The sequence below is a fragment of the Polypterus senegalus genome, chromosome 16, assembly GCF_016835505.1.
Source record: "Polypterus senegalus isolate Bchr_013 chromosome 16, ASM1683550v1, whole genome shotgun sequence".
NCBI lineage: Eukaryota > Metazoa > Chordata > Cladistia > Polypteriformes > Polypteridae > Polypterus > Polypterus senegalus.
In genome coordinates, this window is record NC_053169.1 from 34,727,887 (window position 1) to 34,742,686 (window position 14,800).

The 14,800-nt window shown below is 36.9% G+C and overlaps 1 protein-coding gene across 1 annotated transcript in view; it reads right to left on the bottom strand.

Moving 5' to 3' along the window:
• The window catches only part of prkn (parkin RBR E3 ubiquitin protein ligase), a 1,158,643-nt gene that overhangs the window by 1,141,067 nt on the left and 2,776 nt on the right, over positions 1 to 14,800 (bottom strand). The window lies entirely within an intron of this gene.

The following is a 14,800-nucleotide window of genomic DNA, read 5'->3' on the forward strand; positions in this document are numbered from 1 at the left end:
AAATTGTGGGGGGGCCGATAAAAGAATTAATTTAACCTTACATGTGTAAAGTGCTAGAAACATGTGCTTGTCTATTGGAGAATCAAACCTTCAATCTCTTTTAGAAAAGCCCAACATTTTATTCACTGTGACAATATCGCCAAATCACTGAAAAGAGTTATTTCACCAAATTTGTATATAAATAATGAAAAACTGGTAAAATTTAAAAAAAAAATTAGTTTGTATACATTGGTCTCAAACCTTCGATCATTTGATTGAAAGTTAGCATGTCAACCACTTGACCAACACCTCTAATTTTTCATTATGTATGTGTAGGCTAAAAGCACTAAAAGCATAATATAAGGAAATGAGAAATTTAAATTTGTCATAATTAATGTACAGATTCCAGGTCAAAGCTGACGAAATATTGCAGTGTTAGCAGAGATCAGCATGCATGCAAAATTTGAAGGAAACTGGCTTGGTAAAAGTAGGTAAAAAGTTGACTGCAAAATTTGACCCAGACAAACAGAGAGGGCGAGTTGAATAAAACTGAGTAATAATAATAATAATAAAAGTGATAAATGGCTAAATTAAGCATCTAATAATAAGAAGAACAAATTGTAAACTTCCAAAACCACAAAGCATATCATGTAAAGCTTTGTTTAGATTAACCATGAGAAACTGGGAATTTCTTATACAGTATTTTATTAGAAGCCTTGAAAATAATATTGGAAAATGGCCAGTTACTATAATAAATAAAGGTAATTACTTTTTAAAATACACTGTATATATATAAAAAGTATGTCCATTATTTGGGCCAGCTCTTCCCATGATTGGTGTCATGAGATGTACAAAATGGGAATCAAACCCAGAAGGAATGAAGCTCAATTTCAAGTGAATGCTCATACACTCACACATATGCACACTAAAAGTTTTGCCAGCTTTCTGAAATAATCCAAAGCTCTTTATCAACTGGCAAAAAACAGACTGAAAACCACAGCTATCTTGGAGACTAATTAAATTATCATGCACCCAATCTGCCCAACCACAAAACAGTAATTTATGGTAGTTAACACTTCTTCTTCTTTCAGCTGCTGCCGTTAGGGGTCACCACAGCAGATCATTATTTTACATATCTTGCTCTGTTACACCCACCACCTTCATGTCTTCTCTAACCACATCCACAAACCTCCTCTTAGGTCTTCCTCTTTTCCTATTACCTGGCAGTTCTATACTTAGCATCTTTTTCCCAATATATCCAGCATCTCTCCCTCTGCACATGTCCAAACCAACGCAATCTCATCTCTCTGACTTTGTCTCCAAACTGTCCAACCTTTGCTGACCATCTAATGTACTCATTTCTAATTCTGTCCATTCTCAACACACCTATTACAAATCCTAACATCTTTAAATCTGCCACTTCCAGCCCTGTCTCTTGTTTTTTGGCCAGTGCCAAAAGTAGTGAGAAAAGCACTATATAAATGCAAAGAATTATTATTATCATTATTATCTCCAACCCATATAACATAGCTGGTTCACTACTGTCCTGTAGAACTTCCCTTTCACTCTTGCTGATACCCATCTGTCACAAATCACTCCTGACACTACTGTTCACCCATTCCACCCAACCTGCACTCTCTTTTTCACCTCTTTTCCACACTCCCCGTTACTCTGTACTGTTGGTCCCAAGTGTTTAAACTCATCCACCTTCACCAACTCTACTCCCTGCATCCTCACCACTCCTTTCCCTGTCCAGATGTCATGCCAAGCACCCTTTTTGCTGTCACAATTACTACTTTTGCTCCAGTTGCCCAGCTGTCTGGTAACTTTCCACTGCCACCCAGTGCCTGTCTTACCTTCTCCTTGAAATCAAAGTTAAAGTCTTCCATTTTCAGCTTCCACCATTTTATCTTTGGCTCTGCCCTCACTCTCTTACTCTTCTTGATCTCCAACATCATCCTATAGACCACCATCCTATGCTGCCTAACTACACTTTCCCCTGCCACCACTTTGCAGTCTACAGTCTCCTTTAGACTGACCCTCCTGCTTAGGATATAATATACCTATGTCCATCTACCTCCAATCTTGTACATCACCCTATGTTCCCCCCTATTCTTAAAATATGTATTCACCACAACCATGCTGACCCTTTTCGCAAAATCCACTACCATACCTACCCATCACTTCCTCGTCACCTCTGTTAACTTCACCAACATGTTTACTGAAATCTGCACCAAATACCACTCTCTATTCCAAGGGTACACTCTCCACCACTTCATCCAACTCACTCCCGAAATCTTCTTTTTCATCCATCGCACAACCAACTTGCGGGACATATGCACTAACAACATTCATCATCACACCTTCAGTTTCCAGCTTCATAACCATCACTCTGATACCCTTTTTCACTTCTAAAATATTCTTGACATACTGTTCCTTCAGGATAACCATTAGCCCATTATTCCTCTCACCACATCATGATAGAACAATTTAAACCCACCTGCGATGCACCTGACCTTACTTCCCCTTCCATTTATTCTGTTGCACATACAATATATCAACCTTCCTTCTCTCCATCACATCAGCGAACTCTCTCCCCTTCCAGACTTACTGCCAACATTCAAAGTTCCTACCCTCATTTCCACTCTCTTAACCACCTTCCTCTCCTCCTGTCTCTGACATTTCCTTACCTCTCTTCTTCTACATCATTCTACATTCGCCAGCACCCTACTGACTAAAAGTACTGGTGGCGGCTGTTGTGAACCTGGGCTCAACCAGTTGGTATGGAAATCTGTGCTGTTGTCTGCAAATTGATCTGGCAAAATTTTACACCAGATGCCCTTCCTGACGTAACACTCCTCATTTATCTGGGCTTGGGACCAGCATGAAGAAACACACTGGTTTGTGCATCCCCTGTGGCTGGGTTATATTAATTAACTCATATGCAAAAAAAAAAAAAATAGTGTCATTTAAACAGGTATAACACTCACACTTTACTCATTTTCACTGTCTTAGAAGTCAAGCTGCTAAATGGTGTATTGTTGGAAAACAAGGGTATATGGCTTGTACAAAATGAACAGACTTGTGGATATTACTTACATAATTAAGCAGTACTTCCAGAATTCTTAAAACCGTCTTCAGTCATTAAAAATGCTTTTAAAAAGTCAATAATATGTACAGTTTACAATATACACATACACAAACTGGTGCCCTGTTCAAGGTTGTGTCCTGTCTTGCCACTAGTGCTGCCAGGAAAGGTTCTAGCCTGCAATCCTGAATTGGATTGAGAGAATCTGCAAATGAGAAGAGTATATGCAAGTCATCTTTGGAACCATAAAAGAAAGCAAAAGGTCAAAATACTATTTACAATAATTAAATCACGGGAAATACTGCATATACAGAAAGTCATTTAGCAAGAAATACCTTTTTAGGTCTGAGTCATTGCTCAGCACAGTCTCTTTCACTTTCTAAAACAACAACTGTAGGCATGGTTACTTTATTTTGTGGCCTCAAGAACCATGGACTCAGAGATATCCAACGTCCTAGCCAGAGGATCAGCTTTAAACAGCTGCTCAAAGTAGCCAGCCCAGCAGGTCACAACTGCAGTGTCATCTGTGAGGACTGTTTCATCAGCCACCCTGACTGTGACTCTCCGAGGAACAAATTTGGATGTGCGTAATGCCTTGATTCCTCTGTAAGAAGGATGTGGATCACTAGACCATAGATGGTGTGTCACTTGCTCACAGATTCCTCTAACGAATACCTCCTTATCTGCCCTCAGAGCCCTCACAGCCATCCTTCTCAGTTCCCGGTACAGTCAGGAGTTGCCATCAAGCCGTGCACTGCGACTTCTCTCGATGATATCCGGAGTCTCCTGCAAGATGTAATACCTCCTTCTGGGAACACTGGTAACACCAACTTTCTAGAACAAACAAACACTTCATTGACTCATTTCCTTACAGAAAACAAATTGCTGTTGGTGACTCCAAAAATGACTCTAGAAATACTCATGCAATGAGTCAACAAATAAAATGGCCCCTAATAGTTTTGGACTCTCATCTGTCTAATGAAAAGACTCCCTGGAAGCTTCCTATATATTTCTTCATGACAGGATTTTCTCAAACACTTCATGACAAGATGCTTATGAATATCCTTTCCAAAGGAACATCACAAAGGTAATAACTCTCCTAAGAAACTCAATCAATATATAACCCTTATCCTTTTTAAATGTTCATCCCCCAAGATTTACTAACATCCAAGAGCCAAGAGAAATGTGTACTCCAGAGAATGAAAGCATGCTCAGTTGTCCTGATTCTAAAGTGTTATTCCATTGCCTACCAAACTGCATATTCAATAACTTTATGTATATCAGACATGAAAATATGTTGACTGTATATCATTTTTGCTTTTAAAAAAAGCTTGCATGGTAACTGAGAAAGTTCCTCCTATATAAATGCATTCTGCACAGCCATTTATCCCACAAGGATTTAGATATATTCCAATTTGGTGTGAAACTGCATAAGAAACTATTCACATAAGTGCAGCTACTAATCAACCCACCCCCACTCCCACAACTGGATACTTATTTGAAGAAAAACACAACTTCCAGGGTCCACAGTAAAGATAATCCAACCAAAAACTAAGTAAGAGCCCCAGTATACGGAGAAGCAATGACAAAGTACAAATAACTCTGCCCTAAAATACCAACCAAACAAAAGCAGATGGAAGCAGCAACTGAAACACTGTTTTAACTAGTGATTTTTGAAATGAAAGGCTTTCACATGAGTTAATTATAAGGAACAAAATAATGAATCGCAAATTATTTCTGCAATCAAGCTTTGTTAGCTTTCTCGGAACTTGCAAAACAATCAGACGGAAGCCAGTAATGAGAGTTATACTTTAATAATGGAGAAGGGTTCTTGTTAAAATATTAAATATATTTACTGTATGTTACACTGAAGCAACCATCATGCTTTTGATGAAAGCTGCAAAATAATTTCAAGACTCAGATTTTGACGTTATCCTCTTTATTCTGATTAACTCTAAATCATAGAGAGTAAAACTGATTAGGATGGGATTTACTTTGCTTAATCAATCCTACTTATTAATCAGCTGCAGAATATTAACTTTTGATTGAGTTCATTTAGCTAAGAAATAAACACAGTGAATCAACGAGAATAGGAAATTGACATCAGTAGCCACAAAAATGATTAAAAACATTAATAATCACTGAACAACAATCTTGTTTAATATTTATGAATGTATTTCTAGTGTTACCAAACATTAAAGAAAGCTAGCAATTATTGCAGAAACAAAGGAAAAGCCAAATTGCTTTCATAATGCAGTACATACTCAGCGACACAGCACACAACAAATAAATACTTAAAAAATGCATTCTTTTTAATAAATGAAAGCAAGAGATAATTGAAACACTATACTGTAAAACATATATACTATAGATCATGAAGGTGAGAAAAAGAATATATATTTTTTACTGTTAATGTTTAGAATGTTATGTTGTGTTATGTCAAAGTAGTTGACCTTGATAAATACATATTCTAAAAAAGATTATTTCTGTCACTCTATTTACCGGTATTATTTTGTCAAATGCTTAAAAATCATACACTAAAATTAGTATATAGTCAATGCATTTGCATTAAGTCTACATTGTTGGAATTTTAAATGTGATAACTGAATGTGATAAGACTATATTATAACCTCATCATTTATTACTAAAAACATTCTAGACTAAAACCTCCAGATGAAAATTAGCAGAGGAAAAAGTAATTGATTTCTTGTAAGCTCCTCAGTCAAGGCCTCCATTATGCATACATCCTAAAAAAAATCACTGGACACATCTCACGTCCACACAGACTTCAACCCCCTCTGTTACAGAATTCACTTCACCCCACATTTATAATGCACTACTGCAAGGACCTTTCACCATCACTTGTCCTTATCACACATGAAGACTGTTCAAATTACAGGGCTGAGGTAATGTATGAACAAAAGTGTAGGGTCAGTATTCTGGCAGTCACAAAGAACATCCGCATGACCGTCTGTAATTCCTTCATCCTCATACAATCTATGAAATAAGGTGTATAATAAAAAGTTAACAAAAGATGTATTTTAAATACAGTGTCACTAACATGGTGTTCATTTCCACAAGCTGTAGAATTGTATTTGCTTTGCAAAGCTAGCTAGTAGAAAATTCTGAATGGGCCTTGAAATAAAGGAGCTACTGTTTTTTGCTTATAATGTCAATCAGACGACAACTTTTATAAACTGTAAAAGATTACAACTTACTAATACACTAGAAAAAGTAAGACAAAGTTCTCAGGTTATAATCAAATTGAAACCTATTTGCATGCATTGTAAACGGTATTGGCCCATTCATTCAACCTTGAGGATCTAACAGGGACTTTAGCCTTATATATTTGAGCATGCAAACCCTAATACTTTCCTGGAATAGTTAACCCAGTAATATAGATTTTATCTATGAATGAAAGAGGTAACTGACACCATTAATTTCATCATTCACAAAATAATTTAAAGACCCTATCATAAATCACTTTCATCAGTTTGTATCTGGATTATTTCATGAACCAGTGTACAGTTCTCATCACAATGAAAATACTTGGGTAGTAGGAGTCACTACATCACACAGAACTATTCCTTTAACAATACTGGTGATATCTGGTTCTGGACATTTTAGTATCTCATGGTGAACTTGCTGCATTTCAAATAACTTTATTTACAGTGTTTCTTCCATAGAGACTCCTGCAGTTCAAGTGAAAGAAAAGACTGATGCAAGAAACATGATAGGGATGGTCCATTACAGCACATTTGCTTTCTCTTTATTAGAATCCCAATTGTACACCTTCCATCACAAAGGATTAAAAGATCTCAATCCAAGGAAAACAAAAGCTCAACTGTTTTAAGCTCGACTAACAAACGTCCTCAGTCCCAAGTAAAGACAAGCATTTTAACCTCACCGTTTATTGTATCTTAGATACGTATGTAACTTTCACACCCGCTTTGCCTTCCAAGACACTGCATCCTCTCTAACTTTGCTCATGTGCCTTTTAACTGCAAACTCTGTTTACTCTACATACATCAAGCACACATTGAGGCTCAACAGACAAACTTTCCATTTTCACCTGTATTTATCTATTTCAGCATGGAATCAATTTTCAACTTCTATTACATTTTGTAGATGTATGGTGTGGTATAATATCCTTTCGTTGACATCCCATTTTTATTACCCAGTGCTATACAATGTGCATTCAATTTCCATATTTGCATTTTCAATTAGAAGGCAGCAAGAATCCAAATCTTAACCTGAAAGAAATGGTCATAGGAATTATCTTTGGACAGGATGCTAAACCACTGCATGACATACTGACACTAAGCCAGTGTAGAATTACCAATTAATCCTAACTTTAATTTTTAATGCTATAATCCTCAGCAGAAATGCAAAAGCTCCTATACTCCACAATGACGGTGTTGATGACTGATATAATTTCAAAATACAAATGTCTTACTACTGCAAACAATAGTACTATATATATGTTTATAAGATATCTTTATGCTTATTTTATTTATTTTTTTTATTTTATTTTATTAATTTTATTGGAATCCATACAAAGCAATCAAGTTTTTACAAAAAGAAAAATTGAGTTAAGAACAGATCGATCTTTATGCTTATTTTAAAAAAGATAATTTATTGATGTAATAAATTTATTTCTGTTACCACATATAATCATACCAGTTATGTGTTTAGCCATCTGACAAACCAGAAATCAGTAGAATACCAGTGCCAGTATTAGAAAGTCAATTGCAAAATTGGCCCCATGTTCATTTAACAGGAACACTTTGTCAAACACTGACAACAATAGATATAGTGTTTTTTATTCATTTATAATAAAATATCCCTATCACAAAACAATGTTTAATATTTCCACAATACCCATCTCACAAAACACAGAGTTAATGTCAGCCATGAAAAATTGTAGAACATGCATGTGTTTTATTGAACATGCACAGCATGACTACTTAAGATGGTTCAGACTTTGCTTTCTTTATCAGTGATAAAAATTTAATTTTACGCAGGTCTTTATTGATCACGAGGATGCTATTGTTGTACACAAACCCACAGTACAATGCTATACCAATGATGAAAAGCACACAGTTTATCTGGCCTCCCCAGCAGTCAATGGTAATAAAAAGAGAGACAAGATCAGCAATGTTGGCCCTATCCTTGTTACAGCATGCAAGATGATTAGCTTAACAGGTGGCTGAACAAAATTTTGTCATTCTTTGTGCAGGTTAATACTATAAATCTGTGTGTAATCGCATACTGTTTATTGAAAAAAGCTGATAATAAAAACAAATCCATCATAATCTTTAAAAATTAATATCTGGCACAGTCCATGTAGAAGGCTTACTCCATGAAAGAATGGTGTTAAATGCTTTTTCTAGAATACCCTTATTTGTGCTTCTGTAATATTCTGATAGTGAATCAGATTCTAATTTCAGTGTGAATCAGGGCTCTGCAACAATTGGTCTCTTGCAGATGGAAAAAAATTGAAGACAAATTACTGCATAATCATTCCCAATAATCTAAAAAGCAAAGTAAAAGAAATAATGATGGTATTAAGAATGTTGTGAAAGTATTATATTCTGACAGAGTTTAGAGCAAGACAAGTGTGTGGCACTTGAAAAAAACAACTTGTAAATTACACATCTTGGCCCATAGAACAACAAGTTGCACAAACAACAAGACAGAATGCTCACAGTTAAAAACTATAAATGAAGCAAACCATCTATGGTATCTGTGGAAGAGACAGTATATATGATGAGGTTTAGTAAGATTTTCAGACAGCACTTCTACTCTTCCACTGTTTAGGAAGTGACTCAGTGGCTTCACGCATACCTCAAAATGAATCCGTTCTGAAGAATAATAACAAAAAAACGATAACTGGCATGCAGCACTGACTGCAGGCAAATACATTTCAACATACTCCCTATGTAAACTAGTTTATTTAAAATAGCATTGTCTTCCAAAACCAGTTCTTCCTAATACCGTAGGATTTTTAAAGGTGTAAATATTTTTTGGATTCACCACCTTCATGTCTTGGTCACTGTATCTTCTATAAAATTATACCTTGATTTGACCAAGGTTTTTGTGAGCTTAAAAAAATGATAATCATTAACCATTAGGAAACTGCTAATTACTGCCAGCCTGTATAAACATTTAAAAATATTGCATGATAGAGAAAAAATGTTAATTTGATGTAGTAACGTTTCAACAGATTAATGTATACTGAATAAAAAGCACAGTATCACAGTTGTGAAATCATTTTTATAGTTATCTTTTTACCTGCATTTCATTTATGACAACTCAAAAGAGCAGCAGAATTTTTTATCTACAGTGTAGCAACCAATAAAACAGGATCATCTTTTAACAATGAACTTCCACGTAAATAACCTCAAAATTAAGTATGATACATCTGATTTTGACAATATAGCCAGAAAAACATCTTATGAGGAGTAGCAAAATCAAAAAGTGATGATAACACATATCATGTTTGGGAATTGGCTAGTATTTGGTGAACAATCCTTGCCAAAGGATAGAAAGTAAATTAAAAAATAATTGCAGCTCATTCAGCAGCTTCAGGCTGTCTGGCCCTGCTCTGGAGTTGGCCTGTTAATTACATCTCGATAAAGACATCTGCTAATTAAAATACCTGTTTCCCTGTAATGAAAAGTGGGTTTAGAAAATGAATGGATGAACATAATACTGTAGCAGCTCAAACTTTCACCTCTGCATATATAAAATCCAACGTCTATCTGCTGTCTGTATGTCCGTCCGCTTTTCACAAGAGAATTACTTAACAGATTTAGAATGGGTTTTCTTTAATTTGCTTGAACATTTGGGTTGATTTTGTGACTTCTCTCTTTGCATTAAGCATCACGGGTGGTATCAATTTATTTGCGCGAATACGAGAAACATGCAGCGGGCCAAGGTTGGTCCCTCCTCACACATGCGCTAGCCTCGGGCATTCCTTACGTTAGCTAGTGAATGAGAGAACAACTTAACAGATTTAGATCACTTTTTATTTCTATAATTTGCTGGAACATTCCAGTTGATTTTGTGACTTCTCTCATCACGCTAAGAATCATAGTTCACTTGCAGGAGCAATATATTCGCTCTGATCCGAGACAGAGGCTGTGGGCTGAGGAGAAGGGGAAGCAGGATGTCAGGAGAAGGGAACCGGGCAGGGCTCTGCTTACTGTCCTGCTTCACTACTACGGAGGGGGAGTCGCTGGGGAAGACTAGTTACAAGTTATTGTTACAAATTGCAGTAGCCATACAAGGAAAAGGTGGCAGAAGGTGTTAACAAATCTTACAACTGTAAAATAAGGTTTATTTTTTTGTAATTTATTCAAATAACTTTTCCCTCAAGCTAGCATTCTTGGCAATGAGAAATCTGGGGTTCATAATTCAGCATAGATTAGGAGCAATGTGGTGTTCACTGAGAGCTAAACAAGTATGACATTCCAGCAGTAAAATCATTTTTGGTGGCGGGGCAGATCTCTGCTAATAAATGCTTCCTGTTTTGAGTGTATCCATAGCAGGCCAATCCCTTTTGCAATTTGTAAACTCAATTAAAGATGTGTGATATCAAGCTGTTAAAAACTTCAGCTCCGGCCCTTCAAAACTGCCAGCCAATCCAGCTGAACTCAGAAAAAAACCATTAAAGCAGTATAGACAACAGTCCTCATATTACAGGTGGTATATGAGGTAAGTTTGTTGGTAACTGGTGAGATAGGGTAATAAAACCCAAAAAGTGCAAATAACCAACAGCTTTGAGTACCTGCTTCAAAATTTCATTTATTTAATACAATTGTTGAGAGATGGATTTTTAAGCAGCTGTCTCACACCACCAGTGATAACAGGTACATTTTCCCTGTACCCACGTGTTTTTTCGCTAGATACTCAGATTCCTGTCATATCCCAACCTGTATGTGTGTTTGACCAGAGAATAACTGGTATCCTATCCAGGGTACATTCCTTCCTTATACCTAAAAAAAAACTTGCATTACAAAATATTTATGTATGCATAGACACTTCAAATCAACCGTTAAAGGACTATTTCTGCAATACTCCCATAGAAACAAAAAAATAAAGTGTATGTAAGATCTGTTTTCAACTGAAAACAACTCCCAAGTCTGCTCTTGCTATGTGCCACATGGACAGGCACCCAGCAACATACCACACTGCAATGGACTAGGCACTTTAAAGTGACAACTTGTTGCATGATAGTTGGACATGTATTTACATTTATTTATGTGGCCAACACCTTTTATCCAAAGTGACTGACAACATTTATGACACAAATGGTTACATTCTTTTCTTTTTCCCCATTGGAAGACAGACAGGTCAAGTGACTTGCTCAGGGTCACATAGTGTCAATGCCAGAAAATCAACAACCTCAAGCAAAAAAAATAATTTCACTTTACTCTGTACAGGTGATAATGGTACTACTACTTTCAGAAAATGGATGACTGGATGGATGATTAACTATTTTAACACACAGAAATAACAGACACTGCACAATTCTTGTAAGTAGATGTACAAAATTGATGGATTTAAAACTATAAACTGACATAGATTACTTCTTTATTATACCAGCAAAAAAAATCAAAACAGTCCTTGGTGTAATTCACAATTTAATTAATGTTTTTGTTTATTTCTCAGAAGCAGAACTCTGTACTGCTAAGCATTTCCTGATCTAACAGGTATTTCTATGCCTTGTTTAAATTGGAATCAAACAATACCGCATATTCAATGTCAGGAAGAAAACATCAATATCTATGACTAAGCTGTAAAAACCCCTTTATTATGTGCTGCACTGTCGATTTATCATTCTTACAATGAGTCAGAAAAGAGCTTAAGTTTTAATACATCACAAAGAGCAAAATTCCTTCAGCATTTCCGCTTTATTATTTTGTTATTGAAAAAAGCACTAGTTACAGATTTCTCTTACAAATGGCACACTTTGTAAATATTCAAACTAATGACACTGCCTTTGAGCTGCATTTTCAGAAACAGTCATTGACTTTGTCTCCAGTCAGTTAGTACCCAAAGAAATAGCAACAGTAGCTTGTATTTTTTTCCCAATACAATCAGAAAGACAAGGGAAAGAATATTGGCATAGAAATTCCACTCAATGCATGATGAATGACTGAATTTTACTGCTTTCTCTTGGATTAATTAGTCTAAAATCTCATCTAAATACAAAACAGTATGTTGCAAAAGTATTCAGATTCTCTAATTTTACTAAATAAATTCTACACTGAAATTTTGTTCTCTGTCATATTTTTATTTCAAAGCACTGAAAACTCAGAATATGTTTTTTAACATGAAATTGTTTTATCACAAGAAAAAAATCTTAAGGTTGTGAAAGAAGCCCGGACACAGACAGACACTAAGACAGGCAGATGTTGAAAACACACACTTTTAATTCCTTCTGCACCTGCTCACACAATACAGTCAGTGCACCAACCCTCATAGTATGGCTCATAGTCCTTTATTTATTTTTATTTTTAGCTTTATTTAGCTTTATTTTTCAACTTCACCCACAATCACCCTCCCACCTACCACCCTTACTGACTGTCTGGCCGAAATCAAAAACTGGTTTACATTTAATTTTCTTAAACTCAACAGTGATAAAACAGAGATCCTTCTTATTGGTACAAAATCCACATTATCCAAATCCCATAACTTCCCTATTATAATTGATAACTGTACTCTATCCCCCTCCTCTCAGGCCAAAAGTCTTGGTGTCATCTTGGATAATAACCTCTCCTTTCTTTCACACATCAATACTATTACACGATCTGCCTACTTCCACCTACGTAATATCAACCGTCTCCGCCCCTCTCTTACCCGTCACTCTGCTGCAGTTCTTGTTCATAGCCTTGTCACCTCTCGCCTTGACTATTGTAACTCTCTTCTTTTTGGTCTCCCTCAAAAAACTCTTCACAAACTTCAATTAGTCCAGAACTCAGCCGCCCGTATTATCACGAGATCTCCTTCTACTCACCACATCACTCCTGTTCTGCATCAACTTCACTGGCTCCCTGTCAAGTTCCGCATCGAGTTTAAAATCCTTCTGCTAACCTTTAAAGCTATTCATGATTTAGCCCCCCCATACCTATCTAACCTTCTCCACATCGTCACCCCTTCCCGTACTCTTAGATCATCCTCCTCAATTAAATTGACTGTTCCTTCCGCTCGTCTTTCCACAATGGGGAACAGAGCTTTCAGTCGTTCTGCCCCCCGACTTTGGAATGCACTGCCTCCTGAGATTAGAAACATTAATTCATTCTCTCTGTTTAAGTCTTCAGTTAAAACTCATCTTTTTAAACTTGCCTTCTCTATGTAAACACTGTACTGTATTGTGTGTTGGGTGTTGTGTAAAGTGTACGGTGTCCTTGAGTGTTTGAAAGGCGCCTATAAATAAAATGTATTATTATTATTATTATTATTATTCTCTTTCTATTGCCGCCTCTACTCCACTCCTCGCAAGCTCCGTCCTCTTCCACCCGACTCTAGTTCCTTGAATGGAGTGAGGCGGCCTGTTTTAGAGTTCACCTGGATGTGCTCCAGGAGCTTCCTGATGATCTTCCGGCAGCATTTCCTGGTGTGGCAGAAGTGCTGCCCTTGCACCCGGAAGCATTCCAGGCGTACCTGGACTCTCTCGTCCGGCAGCACTTCCTGGTGTGGCAAAAGTGCTGCCTTCCAGGGCTCCATAATTATCCGGGCGCTCCCTGGCAGTGACCACGGGCCCCAACTTGGATGAGCTTCCAAACTCTGTTCCCGTGGCCCCCACGCAGACCAGGGCGGCTGACCCCTTTTGGCCCGAGGGAGGTATTGTCCTTCTCCTGGTCCTCCCAGGTGTCCTGGCTGGGCTGAATCCCCAGCTGTCCGCCACAAGGTACAAAAGGTGTGCTATTTGCATAAGTATTTAGTCCATGTTTTTTAAACAGCTAAAAATAATGGCCTAATGAGAACACAGTTGGATCACAATTAACTTCCACCAGTGAATCATTAAAATAACTGACACAGTTTCTGAAATAAAGCCTCACAGTTATGGGGTCATTTTCCAAGTTGTGAATCTAAAGGGCAGCTGTAAAAATGAAAATCCAAAAAAGTGAAATTTATGCCAAACCATCCAGATGTTGCCCTGAAAAAGGATATCCTTCAAAACAAACAGACTTTCAAGGAACGACAGAGCTCAGTGGCAAAAACTGAAGTAAAAGTACAACAGTCAAAAAAACTGACAAACACAGCATCAGCCTGAATGGGAGGTTAAAACAAAAAAAACCCACTACTTCAAAATAACTGAAAGCATGTCTGGAGTTTACAAAAAAAAAAAAAAGCATGAGAGTTAACCAATTGGGATGTTGTAAAGGTTTTGTGTTGTGATAAGAGACCAAGACAGACATTTTTGGAAAAAGTTCAAAGGGATATGTGTGGCACTAATGTAACTCTGCCCATTTATCAAAAAACATGAAAACTACAGTGAAATAGGTTGGAAGCAGCATTATGATGTGGGGCTGCTTTTCACCAGAAGGGACTAGACGTGTTTAAAATGAAAGATAAACTGATAGTGGAAAATGCAATGACATACTGCAACAGAACCAGGTTCAGTCCACTGAAAAAAATTAAGCACCAACAAAAGTGATTCTTTCAGCAAGACAATGATCCCAAAGAGAAGAGTAAAGTGACCTTGGAGTGGCACAAGGATAA